This window comes from Saimiri boliviensis, chromosome 19, assembly GCF_048565385.1.
Source record: "Saimiri boliviensis isolate mSaiBol1 chromosome 19, mSaiBol1.pri, whole genome shotgun sequence".
Classification (NCBI taxonomy): Eukaryota; Metazoa; Chordata; class Mammalia; order Primates; family Cebidae; genus Saimiri; species Saimiri boliviensis.
Window position 1 is genome coordinate 28195218 of NC_133467.1, and position 17336 is coordinate 28212553.

The 17336-nt window shown below is 35.6% G+C and overlaps 1 long non-coding RNA gene across 1 annotated transcript in view; it reads left to right on the forward strand.

Moving 5' to 3' along the window:
- The window catches only part of LOC141582255 (uncharacterized), a 154302-nt gene that overhangs the window by 84923 nt on the left and 52043 nt on the right, over window positions 1–17336 (forward strand). Inside the window, exons 3-4 of the long non-coding RNA XR_012515071.1 lie at window positions 10303–10439; window positions 10843–10902. This is a non-coding gene — a long non-coding RNA (uncharacterized LOC141582255). The remainder of the gene's footprint in view (window positions 1–10302; window positions 10440–10842; window positions 10903–17336) is intronic.

The window sequence follows — 17336 nt, forward strand, 5'->3', positions numbered from 1 at the left end:
TTTCTTTCATGTATGTCAATGAACAGAGGAACTCTTGTGTCCCTCACTAGCTCTGGGAACATATATTTCCCTTATTCAGTCCAGCCCACCTCTCTATTGAAGTAGCAACCAAATGACAGGTACACGTAAACTTTTGGTTGGATAAATAGACAGATAATTTTTAGAACATGTTGTGTTCTAGTGATTTCATTTCCCTCAGATAGAATGATACCTGGAGATTTAATCATTTACACTGGTGACTGGAGGCACAAAAATACAAGACAAGGCAAAAGTGCTGCAGCATACAGGAAATGCTCACATGTAAAATCTGTCTCTGACTTTTAATCAGCATTTGTTAGAAACGGGAAAATTTGAACCCGTATAATTTTTAAGAAATTTTAATCCAAGTAATGTGGAATTAGAGCAATTCTTGCTTGTTTTGTTTTTATTAATACTTTTTTCTGATAAATAAAATGCCATATTGCCATTTTGAAAATTCATAAATGTGGATTATGCTCCATACTGAGAAGATGGTAGTTATTTGTAACTTGTTCTTAACGCCAGAGCCTTAGGGTTTCTTGACCACAAATCTACTGATGCATCATTTACTGAGTTTGTACTATGTGCTGAAAAACATTCAGAAAATAAAATATACTTCCATGTCACTTTGTTTACTTTCATACAAGTAAACTTCTAAAAGCATCGTGAAATTGGAGACGTCTCCAGCTAGAAAACTTTATTGTGGAGATGTTGCCAGTATTTCTGAATATTCTCATGCATATATTGAGTCTGAGAAGTGATAAAGTGCTATAATATTATAATTTTATGAGTATATAGAATCTATCTGAATTCTTATATATAAAGATTATACCAATGAAATAAATTTTCTTGAAATTTTCTCAACACATTCTATTTAGAAAAATTCCAGAATGTCTTTTGCCATTTAATTCATTACTCTGAGTAATCATTTATTTATTCATTCAAAATTATCTTTATTCTGACTGATTAAATTTAGAGTGAAGGGCAAAGTTTTGAGACATGAGCTCTAGTTTTTAGTTTTAAGTTACTGAATAGATCTTGTTGTCTTTAACTAGAATGAAAAACCCAGGTGGATGAGCAGGCTTAGGATGGATTTTTGTACTTAGCCTCTTTTAGCTCTCTTAGTGAATGGCATTATCATCATCCTGTGCTCGCTCAAAATCTCAGATGCATGATTTACATTCTTTTTCATCAACCAAATACAATCACAGAGATCTGGTGATTCTAACTCCAAAAAACTCTTCTCTAAAAAAATAGTAATGTGTTTTTAAACAGCTTTGTTGAGGCATAATTAATCTACAATGAACTACACATATTTAAAATGTATAATTTGATAAGTTTTGATATATATAAATAATCATGAAATCATTCCTGGAATTATATGAATGAATATATCCATCATCCCCAAACTTTCCTCTTGCCTCTGTTAGATACCTTATCCTCTCTGCTTTGCCCCTTCCCATCCTCAAATCAGGTAACCACTGATTTGTTTTCAGTCATTAGAGATTACTCTGCACACTTCAGAATTGTGTATAAATGGAATCAAAAAGTATGTGCTCTATGTTGCTGGCTTTTTCACTCATGGTGATTATTTTGAGATTCATCCATGTTGTTGTTTGTTTCAGTAGTTCACTTCTTTTTATTGCCGATTCATAGGCTACTGTTTAGCTATATCCACAATGTGTTTATTCATTCACTTGTTGATAGACATTTGGCATTTTCCAGTTTCTGGCTATTAAAAAAGTTTTTACGAATACTAGTGTAAATATTCTTATGGTCATATGCTTTATTTCCTATAGGGAAAATACCCAAGAACAGAATAATTAGATAATATGGTAGATATTGGCTTAATTTAAAATACAAAAACTAAAAACACACCAGACTGTTTCTAAAGTTGCAGCTGTACAATTTTACATTTTCAACACCAGTGTGTGAGAATTCTAGTTCCCCCACATTCTTGTCAACATTGGCATGGTCAGTCTTACTAGTTTCAGCCATTCTGATACACGTGCAGTGGTATCTCACTGTGGTTTTTTGTTTGTGTTTACCTAATGACTAATGATGCTGAACATCTTTTATTTATTTATTTATTTATTTATTAAGATGGATTCTCACTCTGTTGCTTAGCCTGGAAGGCAGTGGCATGGTCTTGGCTCACTGTAACCTCCGCCTCCTGGGTTTAAGTGAATTCCTTGCCTCAGCCTCCAGAGTAGCTTGGACTGTGAGCATGCACCACCAAGCCCAGCTAATTTTTGTATTTTTAGTAGAGAGGGGGTTTCATCATGTTGTCCGGGCTGGTCTCACACTCCTGACCTTGGCCTCCCAAAGTGTTGGGATTACAGATATAAGCAACTGTGCCCAGCTGATGCTGAACATCTTCTCATGTGCTTAGCTGCCACCTGTATGTCTTTGGCAAAGTGTCTTTAAAATCTTTTGTCCATTTTTCTATTATTTAAAATAATTTCCTATTATTGAATTTTGAAAGTTCTTTATGTATTCTACATATAAATTCTTTATCAGATTTAGAATTTGCAAATAATTTCTTCCAGATTGCAGCTTGTCTCTTCCTCTTAACAATGTCTGCCAAAGAAGAGAAAGTTTGCATTTTGATAAAGTTAATCAATTTGTTAGATTATGTATGTTTCTTAGGTGTCATGTCAATAATATATTTGCCTACTCAATGTTTCTAAATTTTCTTCTAAGTTATTTTCAAAAATATTTATAATTTGTGGTTTTACATCTAAGTGTGTATTTCATTTTGATTGATTTTTGAATCTATAGATTGCTTTAGGGGAAACTGAAATCTCAATAATATTGAGTCTTTTAACCCAGGTGTGTTGTATATGTCTCCATTTATGTAAGTCTTTCTTAATTTTTTAATTTTTCTCAACAGTATCTTTTAGCATATAGGTCTTATGCACCTTTTATCAGATTTCTTCCTCTAAGTCTTGATGCTTTTGAAATTAGTATTTCACAACTTAATTTCTGATGGTTAATCGCTAATATTTAGAAATACAATTGATTTTTGTATGTTGATCTTAAAAACTGCAACCTTACCTACTCGTTTATTAGATCTAGTAACTTTTTTTGTAGATTCCATTGGGTTTTTCACAAATAGATTCATGTTGCCTGAGAGTAAAGACTTATTTTTTCCAGTATGAATTCTTTTTATTTGTATTTTATGAAGTTTATTTCTTTCCTAGTTCACTGAAATATTTTATCAGGAATAGTTGCTGGATTTTGTCAAATGCTCTTACTGCATTTGTTGAGAAGATAATTTGGTGTTTATTTTTAACTGTGTTGATATGATGATTTATATTGTTGATTTTTTAAAATATTAATTTGCATTCTTGGGATAAATGCTGACATGGTTTGGCTGTGTCACCACCCAAAACTCACCTTGAATTGTAATAATCTTCATGTGTTAAGGGTGAGGTCAGGTGAAGAAAATTAAATCATGGGGTAGTTCCCCTGATACTGTTCTCATGGTAATAAATAAGTCTCATGAGATCTTATGGTTTTATACATGGGAGTTCCCCTGCACAAGCTCTCTTGTCTGCTGCCATGTAAGATGTCCCTTTGCTCCTCCATCTTCCACCATAACTGTGAGGTCTCCCCAGCCATGTGAAATTGTGAGTCCATTAAATTTCTTTCCACTATAAATTACTCAGTCTTGGATATGGCTTATTTTTATCAACATGAGAACAGACTAATATGGTAAATTGGTACCAGGAGTGGGGTGCTGCTGTAAAGATATCTGAAAATGTGGAAGCATCTTTGGAACTGAGTAACAAGCAGAGATTGGGACAGTTTAGAGGGCTCAGAAGAAGATAGGAAAATGGGGGAAACTTTGGAACTTCCTAGAGACTTGTGGAGTGGCTTTGATCAAAATGCTTATAGTGATACGGACAATACAGTCCAAGCTGGGGTGGTCTCAGATGGAGATGAAGAACCTCTTGGGAACCGGAGTAAAGGTCACTCTTGCTATGCAAAGAGACTGGCAGCGTTTTGTCCCCTGCACTAGAGATCTGTGGAACATTGAACTTGAGAAAGATAATTTAGATTATCTAGAGGAAGAAATTTCTAAGCAGCAAGGCATTTAAGAGGAAGCAGAGCATAAAAGTTTGGAAAATTTGCAGCTGACAATGCAATAGAAAAGAAAAACTCATTTTCTAGGCAGAAATTCGAGCTGGCTGCAGAAATTTGCATATGTAATGAGGAGCCAAATGATAATTGCCAAGACAGTGGGAAACATGTGTCCAGAACACTTCAGAGGTCATTATGGCAGCCCCTTACATGATAAGCCCAGAGGTCTGGGTGGAAAAAGTGGTTTTATAGGCCAGGCTTAGGGTCTTGATGCTTTATGCAGTCTCAGGACTTGGTGTCCTGTGTCCCAGCTATGGCTAAAAGGGGCCAACATAGAGTTCAGGCTGTTGCTTCAGAGGGTGCAACCCCAAAGCCTTGGCAGCTCCCATGTGGTGTTGGGTCTGGATGCATGGAAGTCAAGAATTGAGGTTTTTGGAATCTCTACCTAGATTTCATAGGAAGTATGCGCATGCCTGGATGTCCAGGTAAAAGTCTGCTGTAGGGGTGGAGACCTTATGGTGGACCTCTGCTAGGACAAAATGAAAGGAAAATGTTGGGTTGAAGCCCCCACACAGAGTCATTACTGCAGCACCACCTAGTGGAGCTGTGTGATGAAGGCCACCATCCTCTAGACCCCAGAATAGTAAATCCAATGACAGTTTGCACCACATGCCTGGAAAAGCTACAGACATTCAATACCAGGCCATGAAAGCAGCTGAGAGAGAGGATGTATGCTGCAAGGCTACAGAGGTAGAGCTGCCCAAGACCATGGGAACCCACCTTTTGCATCAGCATGACCTGGATGTGAGACATGGAATCAAAGGAGATTATTTTAAAGCTCTAGGCTGCTCCTCTGGGTTTCAGAATTTCATGGCACCTTAGCCTCTTCATTTTGGTCAGTTTCTCCTATTTGGAATGAATGTATTTACCCAATATCTAAGCCCCCATTATCTAGAAAGTAACTAACTTGGTTCTGATTTTATGAGCTCACAGGTGGAAGGGACTTGCCTTGTCTCAGATAAAACTTTATACTGTGGATTTTTGAGTTAATGCTGAAATAAGACTTTTGGGGATTGTTGAGAAGACATGATTGGTTTTAAAAGGTCAGCACATGAGGTTTGGGAGGTGGCAGGGAAAAAATGATATAGTTTGGCTGTGTCTCCACCCAAATCTCATCTTGGATAGTAATAATCCCTACATGTCAAGGGTAGGGACAGGTGGAGATAACTGAATCATGGGAGCAGCTTCCCCCATACTGTTCTCATGGTAGTGAATAAGTCTCATGAGATTTGATGGTTTTATAAATGGGACATCCCCTATACAAGCTATCTTGACTGCTGCCAGGTAGGATGTTCCTTTGCTCTTCCTTTGTCTTTCATAGTAATTGTGAGGTCTCCTAGCCATGTGGAATTGTGAGTCCATTAAACTTCTTTCCTTTGTAAATTACCCGGTCTTGGTTATGACTTTATTAGCAGCATGAAAGCAGATCAATAAACATAAGAGACATCATAACCAAACCTCATTTGGTTATGACGTATTATCTTTATATTTTGGGTTTGGTTTGCTAAAATTGTATTTAAAATGCTTGCATTTGTGTTCATAGGGGATATTGATCTATTGTTTTATTTTGTAATGTCTTTAAGTTGTTTTGGTATTAGGGTAATGATGAGGATGTATCCTCTCTCTTTAATATTTTAGATGATTTTGTGTAGAGTTGCCTGATAAGAATTTTACCTTGTTAAACAAATAAGCATATCCATATAAATAAATATATCATATAACTTTAATACCTGCTATTGTCATCCTCAATTTTATAGATTAAGAATGTGAATTACAGAGAGGTTAAGTAACTTACCTAAAGCCACGTGCTGGTATATAATAGATCCAAGATGTGAAAGAAGAGTGCTGAGTGCAGAATTTGTGCTCTTAGCCAATACACTATACTCTTTCTCAATTATAACATGATTTTGTAGGTCTGCCTGACTCTGAAAATTTTAAGGAAAGCAACACCATCTCTTCCAGAATGACACAATGTTGTAATGTGTGTCACAGAAATATTTCTCTACTTCTTTTGGCCAACTTCTCATCTCCTCCCCATGTCCTTTCTTTACCACAATAAATTAGGATGATCACATCTCAGGCTAATATAACACATCCCTTTGAACATAAACTTACTTTCTAAGCTCACTGTATCTGCCTCATAACTGCTGGCAGGAAGACACTAAAGCAATTAAAGACACTGCTTCCAATATACATTTTTTGACGAGATGCATTTTGGGGAGGGAAGCAGCTATTGAACTCAGCTTCTACAGTTTTCCTCCTCCTGCAGTAGAAGGCACTTGACTTCTATTGGTAGGCTTAACCACAACATGATTTTTAGAACCACTTCTTGGAATGGACAGAGAGAAATGGACTCAGTAACATATCACTCTTAGTGTCATTATGATGCAGATTTCTTGGTCTAGTTTTACCATCTAAGCTCTTAACGTAATCCTGTATTTTTTCTGTATTTGATAAGGATACTGTGGCCTTTCTTTAAATGTATAACTGATTATACCAAACTCATTCCACCTTTCCTAGACTATCCAATTCTAGGATAGGAAGTAAACAACTGTCTACTCAGAACCAGCAGGTCTGCATAGAATGCATTACATAACATAATTAATAGAGTGCTGCCTATGGCCCCCATCCCTACATTAGTGATTCTACCATCTGCTGAGACACTTTCTGATTCTAAGTATTTGCCTGCTGTTTGAGTCCCTGGCTTCATCTGTCCACTTGCCATGTAACTGTATGCCTGAATTAATGCCTGCAGTATCATGCCCAGTTCCGTGACCATCATGCCCTGCTTTGAGGCTGTGTTTCCTTCAAGCACTTGCAGCTAGGTCTTTTTTCCTGGCACTTCTCTGGCCAACTGGGTTGTGGTGGTTTCAGACCCCAGATTCCTTGCTGCCCAGTCCTACTATAATTACCATAACCATATCAAGCTATTAACAGAATAACAAACTAAAAGCAAAAATGGCACTTTAGAGTTTATCACCTCCTGATTTACAAGTTTCCTCTTCAATCCTGTGCACAGGTCATTATCCTATCTCCTTTTAAAGACCTCTGGAGGGCTGAGTGTGGTGGGCTTATGCCCGAGATTACAATCCCAGCACTTTGGAAGGCCTTAGCAGGTGAATCATGAGGTCACGAGATTGAGATCATCCTGGTTAACATGGTGAACCCTGTCTCTACTAAAAATACAAAAAATTAGCCAGGTGTGGTGGCACACACCTGTAGTCCCAGCTACTTGGGAGGCTGAGACAAGAGAATGGCTTGAACCCAGGAGGTGGAGGTTGCAGGGAGCTGCAATCATGTGTGACTGCACTCCAGTCTGGACAACAGAGCAAGACTCGGTCTAAAAAAAAAAAAAAAAAAACAAATGACCTCTGGGGAAGGGAAATTGACTATCTAAGAAGCCACTCTTTTCTAGCAAGCTCTCTTTGAAAATTTATCATTCTATTGAGCCAGGTATCACTTTCTTTTAGTTTTTACCCTTTATGAAGACCCCATGGTCAGGCTTAAGGCCATTAATTTTAACAAAAATGTAAACTCCCAGTGTTCGAATTTCAATACAATTATAAAGCAGAAGTCATGAGTAGGACTTATTAGTTCTGCTGGACAACAGCATGCTAGGCTTTACTTTGGCATTAAGCAGCTGGTAACCATGGGCAAGTAGCTTAGCTCCACTTTTTTTTTTTTAACCCTTTGGTAAACTGAGAAGCTGAACTAGATTCATGGTTTCAAAATTGTTTATTGGATTTCTTAAGATGTTTACAGACTTTCTGAAAAATAAAAAGTGCTCTGTGAAATAAGATTAGAAAATTCTGGGTCAAACAAATGAAATAGATTTCTTTGCTGGAAGATTTCTCAAAACTTTTAATAAGCTGATGTGCTTTTAGAAGTATTGGAAGAAAATAGAATAAAAATGTTTCACAAAATCTGGATTATATTTTTATTTATTTATTTGACAATCTTTTAACAGAGTTTCACTGAACACTTTAAGAAATGCTAGATCTACCTGGTTTCTAAAGTTTAAATAATATGTTATGGATTAGTTGGGGTTTTTCAGAGAAACAGAACCAATAGAATGAATGTATTGGCTTGCACAATTATGGAGGTTGAGGGGTTCCCATGATCTGCCATCTGTAAGCTGGATATCCAGTGGTATAGTGCCAAGGCCTGAGAGCTGGAGAGTCAATGGCATAGATTCCAGTATGGGTCTGAAGGTCTGAAAACAAGGGTACCTAGGGCAGGAGAAAATGATGTTCCAGTTCAAAAGGCAGAATTAATTCAACCTTCCTCTGCCTTTTTGTTCTATTCAAGTCCTCGAAGAATTGGATAGTGCCTACCTCATTAACTTTATTCAGTCTACCAATTTAAATGTTAATTTTTTCTGGAAATACCCTTACAGACACACCCAGAAATAATGCTTAACCACTTATCTGGGGATACTGAGGCCCAGTCAAATTGACACATGAAATTAACCATCTCAATGTGATTCTATGACATAAGAAAATTGCCTTTAAACAGAAAGTTTAAAAATTGCCTTGAGGTAGAAATTTCATCATATATATGGGGTGTGTATGTGTATGTGTATAACATATAGTCAAATTTATTCCTCAATATTAAAATATCAATCGCTTAATGTACTTTTCAAAAATTCCCTGCAAATCATAGTATAAAACTTGCATTTTTCAGGAAGCTCTTCTTGCTTAACACTTATATATTTAGATCACCCCTGAACTGTGCATTAAGCTGATAAGAAACCAGTATTCATTTGTTGATTCGTGTATACCCATGTGTGTCTCTCCTAAGAAGACACTTCAAGGGTAAAGAATAAGCTGCTTTTATTCAGAGTGCCTAGGATAGGGCTCTAAGTATGAAAGGACTTGACATGTAGATGTACTCTGTCATCATTCAGATATTTTCCAGTTTGCTAATAGACCGATGTTTCTTCTCTTCTGAGCAGTTTCTTTCCCTAGACTCTATTTATTCTGATAATTTTAAAGTGACATTTGCAATTGCTTCAATAATTCCTGTCAATAGTCTAAGTTGTTCAAAAGATGAGTTAGACTTTAGGTGATATTATTTTCTGGAGCGAACTTCAGTCTCATTTGGTACCAGACCCCAAGAAAAATATGTCGTGCCATTTCAGACAGATTTTAAACTTCCTGTTTATCCCTCCTCCGGTGTGCCAGCTCCTCTGCAGAATGAAATGTCTCCAAATCGCTGAGACTGTAATTTCCATGACAGTGTCGTCCATCTCATTTCTTGCCTGTCCTTTCAGTTTTATGAAGGTTAGAGACATTCTTCCTGGGTGTTTGTCAAATTGTTTATCTAGTCTGGAACCAGCTACCCATGCTCTGCTCAGAATATTTTATGTAGATTCCCCCTTCCCTTGTTAATGGGTGCCTCTGAAATCCTGAAGCCACTGAGTCAGGGAGAGAAACATCTTTGATGGCTGTTTCATTTGCTTTTAACCATATTCATTCATGTCAGTGTCTGCTACTTACTGGTTGGGCTCAGAATATATGCTGTGTCAACAGGCTGGGGCACTTTCTGCTTGGTCACGAGTCTGCTGTATTTTTCTGTCTCACTCCAGTTCAATGCACACAGTGACTCTGAAGTTCCACTTCATCAGTATTCAAACCTGTTGTTCCCATAAGGAGGACATACATATATTCACAAATTTCCTTTCTCTCTCTCTCTCTCTCTCCCCTTCCTGGAAGACATTTTGTAAAAATGAAATATTGCTTCTTATACTGAACCTCTCCAAATATTTAATGGAATGGGGTTTACATAGTCATTTACTGATTCATGCACTTGACAAAGGGTTATTGAGCATGAATGTGTACCAGGCATTTTGTTTGTTACTAGGAACAAAAAGGGAAATAACACTATTTTTGCCTTTGAAGAAGTTGAAGTTTTTGTTTTGGGGAGGCAAACATGGTAACAAAATAATGGGTTGTCTAGTTAGGACAGGAACTTGCCTTTTTTTTGAAACCTTTTGGCTAGAAGTAATAAACTTGAATTTCAAAGTTGGTGGCAATTCTTCCATTTTTGTTGGGGAGAGAGATTTGACTTATCTGAAAGTAATTCTCTTGTGTTTTGGTAAATGTTAATAATCTCTTTATGTGATTTTGATATGCACAGGTGAAACCATAATACTATTCCAGAATGACAAGGATCTAGGCTAAAACTTTCTCATAAAACGTGGACAATTATCTTCACTAAAGGTAGAGCTGCATTCCTGCAAAACATCCTGATGGGAAGCCTGGCCCTTGATTGGAGTAAGAAGAAAACTGACATTTTTCCTTTCTGTTGGGTATCAAGAATAGATTTTCTTATAGGGGACCATATTTACCATCGTATTTCAGATTAAGTTTCTTTGTTATTGTTGTTTTATTGTTTTTGTTTTTTCTGAACTTTAATTCCTCTCTGTTGCCCTAAGCTATCAGTCAAGTTTTTACTTTTTATAAATGTTAAAAAGCTTTGGGGGGTTAGAAAGCAAAATAATGTTGTCATTTTGGGTAAAACAGAATGTAAAGAACAGCAGCAGCTCATTATGCAATGGAGGGAGGTGATTGCGGGAGCTGAGCACTGGTTAGGTGCCAATCTATCTTGTGGTAGATTGTGGTAGGTTGTGGATGAAAATCAAGCTGAGCCTGTGTAACATGAAATTTTTCCTCACAGGTGCCCAGAGATATCAAGGAAAGAAGAACAGTGAAGGACTGGAATCCTTACAGCTGCATGGTATGAGTTCTCAGATTATTGCTATTTGGGAAATGAAAGAAAAGGCAATCACTTCAGAGAAGGGTTCAGAACATTTTGGTATGGTACCTTCAAGGGCCCTCCAACTATATCACATCTCAATCCTAAATATATTACAACAAAAAGACTTTTTGATGCATTTCTCGATGCTAATGCAAATAAATATATCCCCTAAGGGCCAAAACAAGCATAGTTGTTTTGAAACACAGTGAGCTGAAACTACAGTGAGCTATAAGTAGTGACAAAGAGCAAGCACTAGGACAGTCTTGTGTGAAATTTTAAACTAGATTCAAAGCTTGAGATTTCCTAAAATACTTAGGGAGAAGAAATCAAAGGTGCATGTCTGCATGGAGGCTAGCTTGTGGTTACCATATTCAGAGAATATTTTGTTTCCTTTGTTCAGTGCTCAAGTTCAAGATGGACAATTTTATAAATAGCCTCCTGGGTAGGTTTGTTCATTGTTTAACCTTATTCTGAGAGCATGAAACATCAGAGTCTTAGTTTTATGTAGTGTGGAAAGTTCAAGTTCCTTTTAGACTTCCCACATGGGGTAGATGCTCAGTTGGGGTTTTGCGTAGTCCTTGATGTGTGCTTCCATGGCCTGAGAACTAAAAGTCCAACCAATCTGATAAATTTTCTCCATGTAAAAGCATTTTTATCTCTGTTTTCTTCTCTGGATTCTATTTTACTTTTACCTCTAATAATCTTTTTAATTTCTTTATTGTTAATTTAGTTATGTATTTTTAAAAATATATATAGAGTTAGAAAGTGATACATTTTTTAAAAAGACATACTTTGCATGTTACTCAGCATTTTAGTTGTTCCTAGGGATGCTTTACTCAGGGTATCAAGTGTACTTCAAAACAGGTAAAATGGGAGAATAAATATGTGATATTTAAGAAATAAAGTAAAATAACTGAATAACAACAAAATATTTTCACAATCATGTGCAAATAATCAGAATTGCATTTAAGACAGCATTTCAAAATTGATTTAAGAAAAAGTCTAGATATAGTCTTCTAGATATACATTTAAAACATAAGAAATAAATAAAATAATAGAAAAAGATATGCTGATTAAATACAAACCAAAAATAATCTGGAGACTATATTAACAAGATACAAGATGAATAGAGTAATTAAAAATAAAGACAGTTACTACATTATATTAAATAAAACATTCAGCTCACCTGGAAATACAATACATCTAACTTGAACATGTTTAATGAAATAGCCTCAAAATATATAAAGTAAAAATTTGATGAAACAATAAGGAGAAGTTGACTAGTTCACAATCAGTGTTGGAGCTTTTAATACCCTGCTTTTTAATAACACTGAGACAAATTAGATAAGAATAGTTGAATATTTAAATATCAACGTTATTGAATATTTAAACAATAACATCAGTAAACTTGATTTCATGGATATATATAAAATTTCACATGTAATAGATGCAAAAGACATAGTCTACTTAAACAGCTATAAAATATGTAAGGTATTTAAGTAGGTATTAGACCATAAGGCAAATTTTGACAAATATAAAAGGATTAGCCATAGGAATCACATTCTCTGACAACAATGCAATTAAGTCAGAGATGAATAACAAAAAAGGCAAGTTATGCTCCTATGTTTGGAAATTGCAAAATATTTCTAAGTTTTAGGTCAAAGAAATCATATTATAAATTAAATTATAAAAACTAAATGAAAATCTGCATATGCAAAAGTTATAGAATAAAATAGAAGTGGCACTTCCAATTACATATGTAAACTTCACTACTTATGAAGAAGGATGGCAGAAAATGAATGTACTAAGTCTAACTTAAGAGGTTAGGAAAAGAACTGCAGAATATAGCCAATGAAAGTAGAATAAAGGATACAGTAAAGTTAGGAGCAGAAATCAATGAAATAAAAAACGTGTGATGCAGATGGAAACAAATAATAATATGAACCTCTGGCATTAATGATTAATAAAAACTATTCCTACAAGAGTTTCACTAAATTTTCAAGGACTGGGTAATTTCTGATTTATGCAAAAATTATCTTTAGAGGCTTAAAACAACGACAGAAAAAGAGAACGCATCAAAAGTCATTTCATGAGACCAGATAATCCTGAAATAAAAACCAGTTAAAAAAGCAAAAGATTGGAAAATTGTAGGATCAGTCATATCATGAAAATAGATGCAAAACTGAGTACTGGGGAATAAATCTAAAAATCTAAAACAGACTATGATTACATTTCATTCAGAAGTGTATAAAAATAAAGAAGATAAAGTCACTTTATTTATTATGTTTATCCCAGGAACAGTATTACATGAGAATATCTAAAAACACACTTCACCACATTAATTGATTAAAAGATCAAAGGTGGCAATATAAAAATCTCACAAACTTTTGTGAAAAAAATAAGAACCAAATAAAACAAGTAACATCCTAGGTGTAGAAGTAAACTTTCTTAACCTTGTAAAGGGTGTTTTTTAAAAGCTCAATAAAAACGACTTCATTTTTAAGTGTGGAGCATTAGAAGTCTGCTCTAAAAATTCAGAAATCAGATATAGGTCAATATTTTACTAGAGTTTGTAGCCAGCAAAATAAAATAAGAATTTACAAATAAAACATATAAATGTTTGAAATAAGAAAGTTTTAATAAAGATTAAAGTTTTTAGTAAGGTTTAGTAAAAATTAAGTTTCAGTCTTTGCAAAGGATATGACATAATGTAATTTAAATACTGAGAAAAAAGAACTATTAAAACATCTTCTGTTTGTTAAGAAAGGGAAAATATGAATTATGTTTGCACATGTAATAACCAAATATTTTCAGTCTAAGAAGAGATAATTTGCATAACTGTTACTGTCCTCATTTTGCAATGCAGTTGCAGGTTGTGTTTATAACTACTTCCTTTGCTGAGGCAAACCTCAGAGGGTCATGATTTGTTCTCTGGTGGCGTGATCCAAATTTTCATTCCTGAAGGGCCTGGCTATTAGCAATCCTGCCTGAGTTGGGTTGTGATTTTTCATTGACCTTAACTACAGGACATAGAAATACCAAGAGACAGTCTAAGGGATTTCCTCTATTCAAGACATACTCCTCCTTTATCCCATTTTGTGATAACAACACAATTTCTCCTTGATAGTTAAAAACCAATCACCCCAAAAGTAATCTTCATTGCTTATTGATTCAGAGACAGAAGCTCAGAGGTGCCAGATGGAAGTCTCAATTTCATAGACTCCTTGTACCATACCTAGGTAGATGCATTCTTTCATTTGGAACTAAGACCTCTATACCAGCAAAGCTGAAGGTCACAAGGAGTGGAAAAACAAATTTGCTGGTAGATCACTAGAGGTAATACTGAGAGAAGCCACTCCAAATTTTATAAATTGATTTTTGAACCTGTAAATCCTGGATATGGGAGAAAATGCATCATATATTGGATGCCAGTTTGTAGTATACATCTCATCTGAGATGACACTGCCCCAGTCCTGCAAAGTATTGTCCCCTAGTAGGCACCATAGATGAGTCTTCAAAAGGCCATTCTACCATACTATCATACCAACTTCTTCAGGATGACGAGGAACATGGTAAGAAGAGTGAATTTTATGACAGCAAGTCTATTGCCACGCTTCATTTACTATAAAATAAATTTACTGGTTAGAAGCAATGCTGTGTGGAATACCATGGTGGTGGAAAGGCTGTCTGTAAGTCCACAGCTAATAGTTTGGGCAGATGCATTGTGGGTAGCATAGGCAAATATCTATCTAGAGCAAGTCCTAGTAAGAGCAAAGTGCTACCCCATTCATGATGGAAGTGGTCCAATGTAATCAGTTCTCCATCAGGTAGGTTGCTGACCACCCTAGGAAATGATGCTGTATCAGGAATTCAGTGTGGTTTCTGATGCCGGTAGATTGGACACTCGGCAGTGGCTGTAGCCAGGTGGCTTGGTCCATGTTACTGAGCCCATGTGTAACCTTCATTGCTGCTACCATGTCCACTTTCTTTATGAGCACATTGGATGATTATAGGAGTGGCTGGGAAAAGATGCTGCTTGTGATTCATAGGATGAGCCATTATATCCAGTTGATGATTAAAATCCTTCTCTGCTGTGTTACTTTTTGGTGAGCATTCATACAGAACACAAAAATCTTTACATTGCTTGCCTATTCAGAGAGGTCTTCTACGTAGCTCTTCCCCAGACTCCCTTGTTATCAATTTTTTTATCATGATCCTTCCAAGGACCTAATCAACCAGTGAAATCATTGACCACAGTCCATGAAGTGATATAGATTAATGACAGAGGATTTCTTCTCCTAAGAAAGATAAACAATTACGTGTACTGCATGATGTTTTGCCCAATGGGAGGATTTCCTTTCTCATTGTTCTTCAGTGGTAGCCTAGAGATTGGCTAGGATTGTCTACTTTCAGCTAAGTGCCTCCGTATCATGCAGAACTACCAGTAAACCAGGCCTAAGTTATTTTCCTCCTTAGTAAGCTTGTTACACAGGACTGTCCATTACAGCATAGGTGCAGGCTGGCAGAGAGAAAGCTGTGTGTAGTAGGAGTCGGGCGTTGACATTTGGGCCATTTTTTCATGAATTTTGCTTGTGCATTTAGAGTCTGCTCTAATCCAATGTCATGTTTCATTTGACAATGGAGTTTGGATGTGCACACCCAGCCATATGATTTGGTGGGTCAGTCAATACCCGGTTTATGATGGGATGCTCAAGTTGCATGATAACTTAGTGGCCCATGGTTAACTGTTCAGTTTCTACTAAGGGCCAGTAACAGGCTAAAAGCTATTTCTTGAAAGAGTAGTTATTCCACATGACATGGATTTGCTCCAAAATCCTAAAAGTCAGTGTCATAATTCACTTATATAGGACTGGCAACATGTCCGAACAGCATTGCTATTTGCCACTGACACTTCAAGCACCAGTATATCTCCTGGATCATGTGCCCCAAGTGTCAGGGTTACTTGCATGGCAGGCTAGGGCTGCTGACAAACTTTCTCTTGTTCTGGACTCTTCTCAAAACTAGTACCTCTCGAGTCTCTTGGTAAATGAGTTACAGTTGTACATCCAAGTGGGATGTACCCCAAATTCAAAGAGGCCCTCTGCAAGAGGAACCAGATGTACCAATTAATTGATCACTCTGGAAGAAATACTTTGACATGGTCACTATAATTGGACCACTAGAAGTTTTACTGAGCTAAAATTTTCCTGAATTTTTGTGTATTGATATTAGAAGAGTGGGATTAAGGTAATTTGTTATGCAGTAATGGCAAACTAATGTGTCTAGAATCAGAACTTCAAAAACTAAGAAATATTAACAAAAGCAGCATGAGATACAATGAGAGTTGATAAAACTCAAATTTAAAAAAAAGCAGATATACTCTTACTTGTATTTCTAGCAGAGGAAAAATAACACAATAAATGAAAACAAATATTTATTATTATAATCCAGGAAAATATTCTTGCAATAAGGCAAAATCACAATGCACATATTAACAAGAGCCCATTAAATATCAGAGAAAATTGTCACAGAATAGTCAACTCTAGGACATATTTTAGTAAATCATTAGATGAAAAAAGACAATTTGATTAGCATCAGAATCTTGAAATAAGAGCAGCACTTAATATAAGGCATCTGTGGTAAACATTTTCAAGAATCTCAAGGAAAGAAAATATGAACCACAAATTTTATATGTAGCTAATTTGTTCCTTAAAACTCAAGGTATGGATTAAGAATTTTAGGCGTAGAATAACTCAGAGAATACTATATTCATAAACACTTAATACAACCAAGATACTAAAGGATGAGATTCATTTAACCAACAAATGAAAGTAATAATGTGTAATGATGAGCATTTGTCATCTGTAACGGTGGATTCAAAATCAAAGCAAAGGTAAAGACAGGGTTAAAATTGTAATATGTAAGCATTACGTGTTCTGACAAAATAGAAATAATATAATTAAAAATGTGAGTAGAAGGGAAAGAAAAAATAGAATAAAATAACTTATTATAAAGTTGATAGATGGGAGTCAAAGAATACTACGTATGAAAAACCAGTTAGTAAAATACTATATAAGAAAAAAAGGGAGGTGGACTAGAGCCACTAGAAAATATACAGATATAATTATAACCACTACAACTAAAATGTAAACATTGAGTACCAAAAAAGAAAGAGAAAGATAAAGAGATCACAGAGAAAACATACCACTTAGAAACACAGTAAATGCAGTATAATATACACAGTAATTATAATATGAAATCATGGCAAGATTTGAGAACAAACATATTAACATCATTAATAAAACTAAATTGACTTTACTGCCATAGTAAAATGACAAAGATTTAAAAACCGGTAAGTAGAGAAAAACCAAATTTATATTGAATAGACACAACCCTATAATAAGGTGATTCAT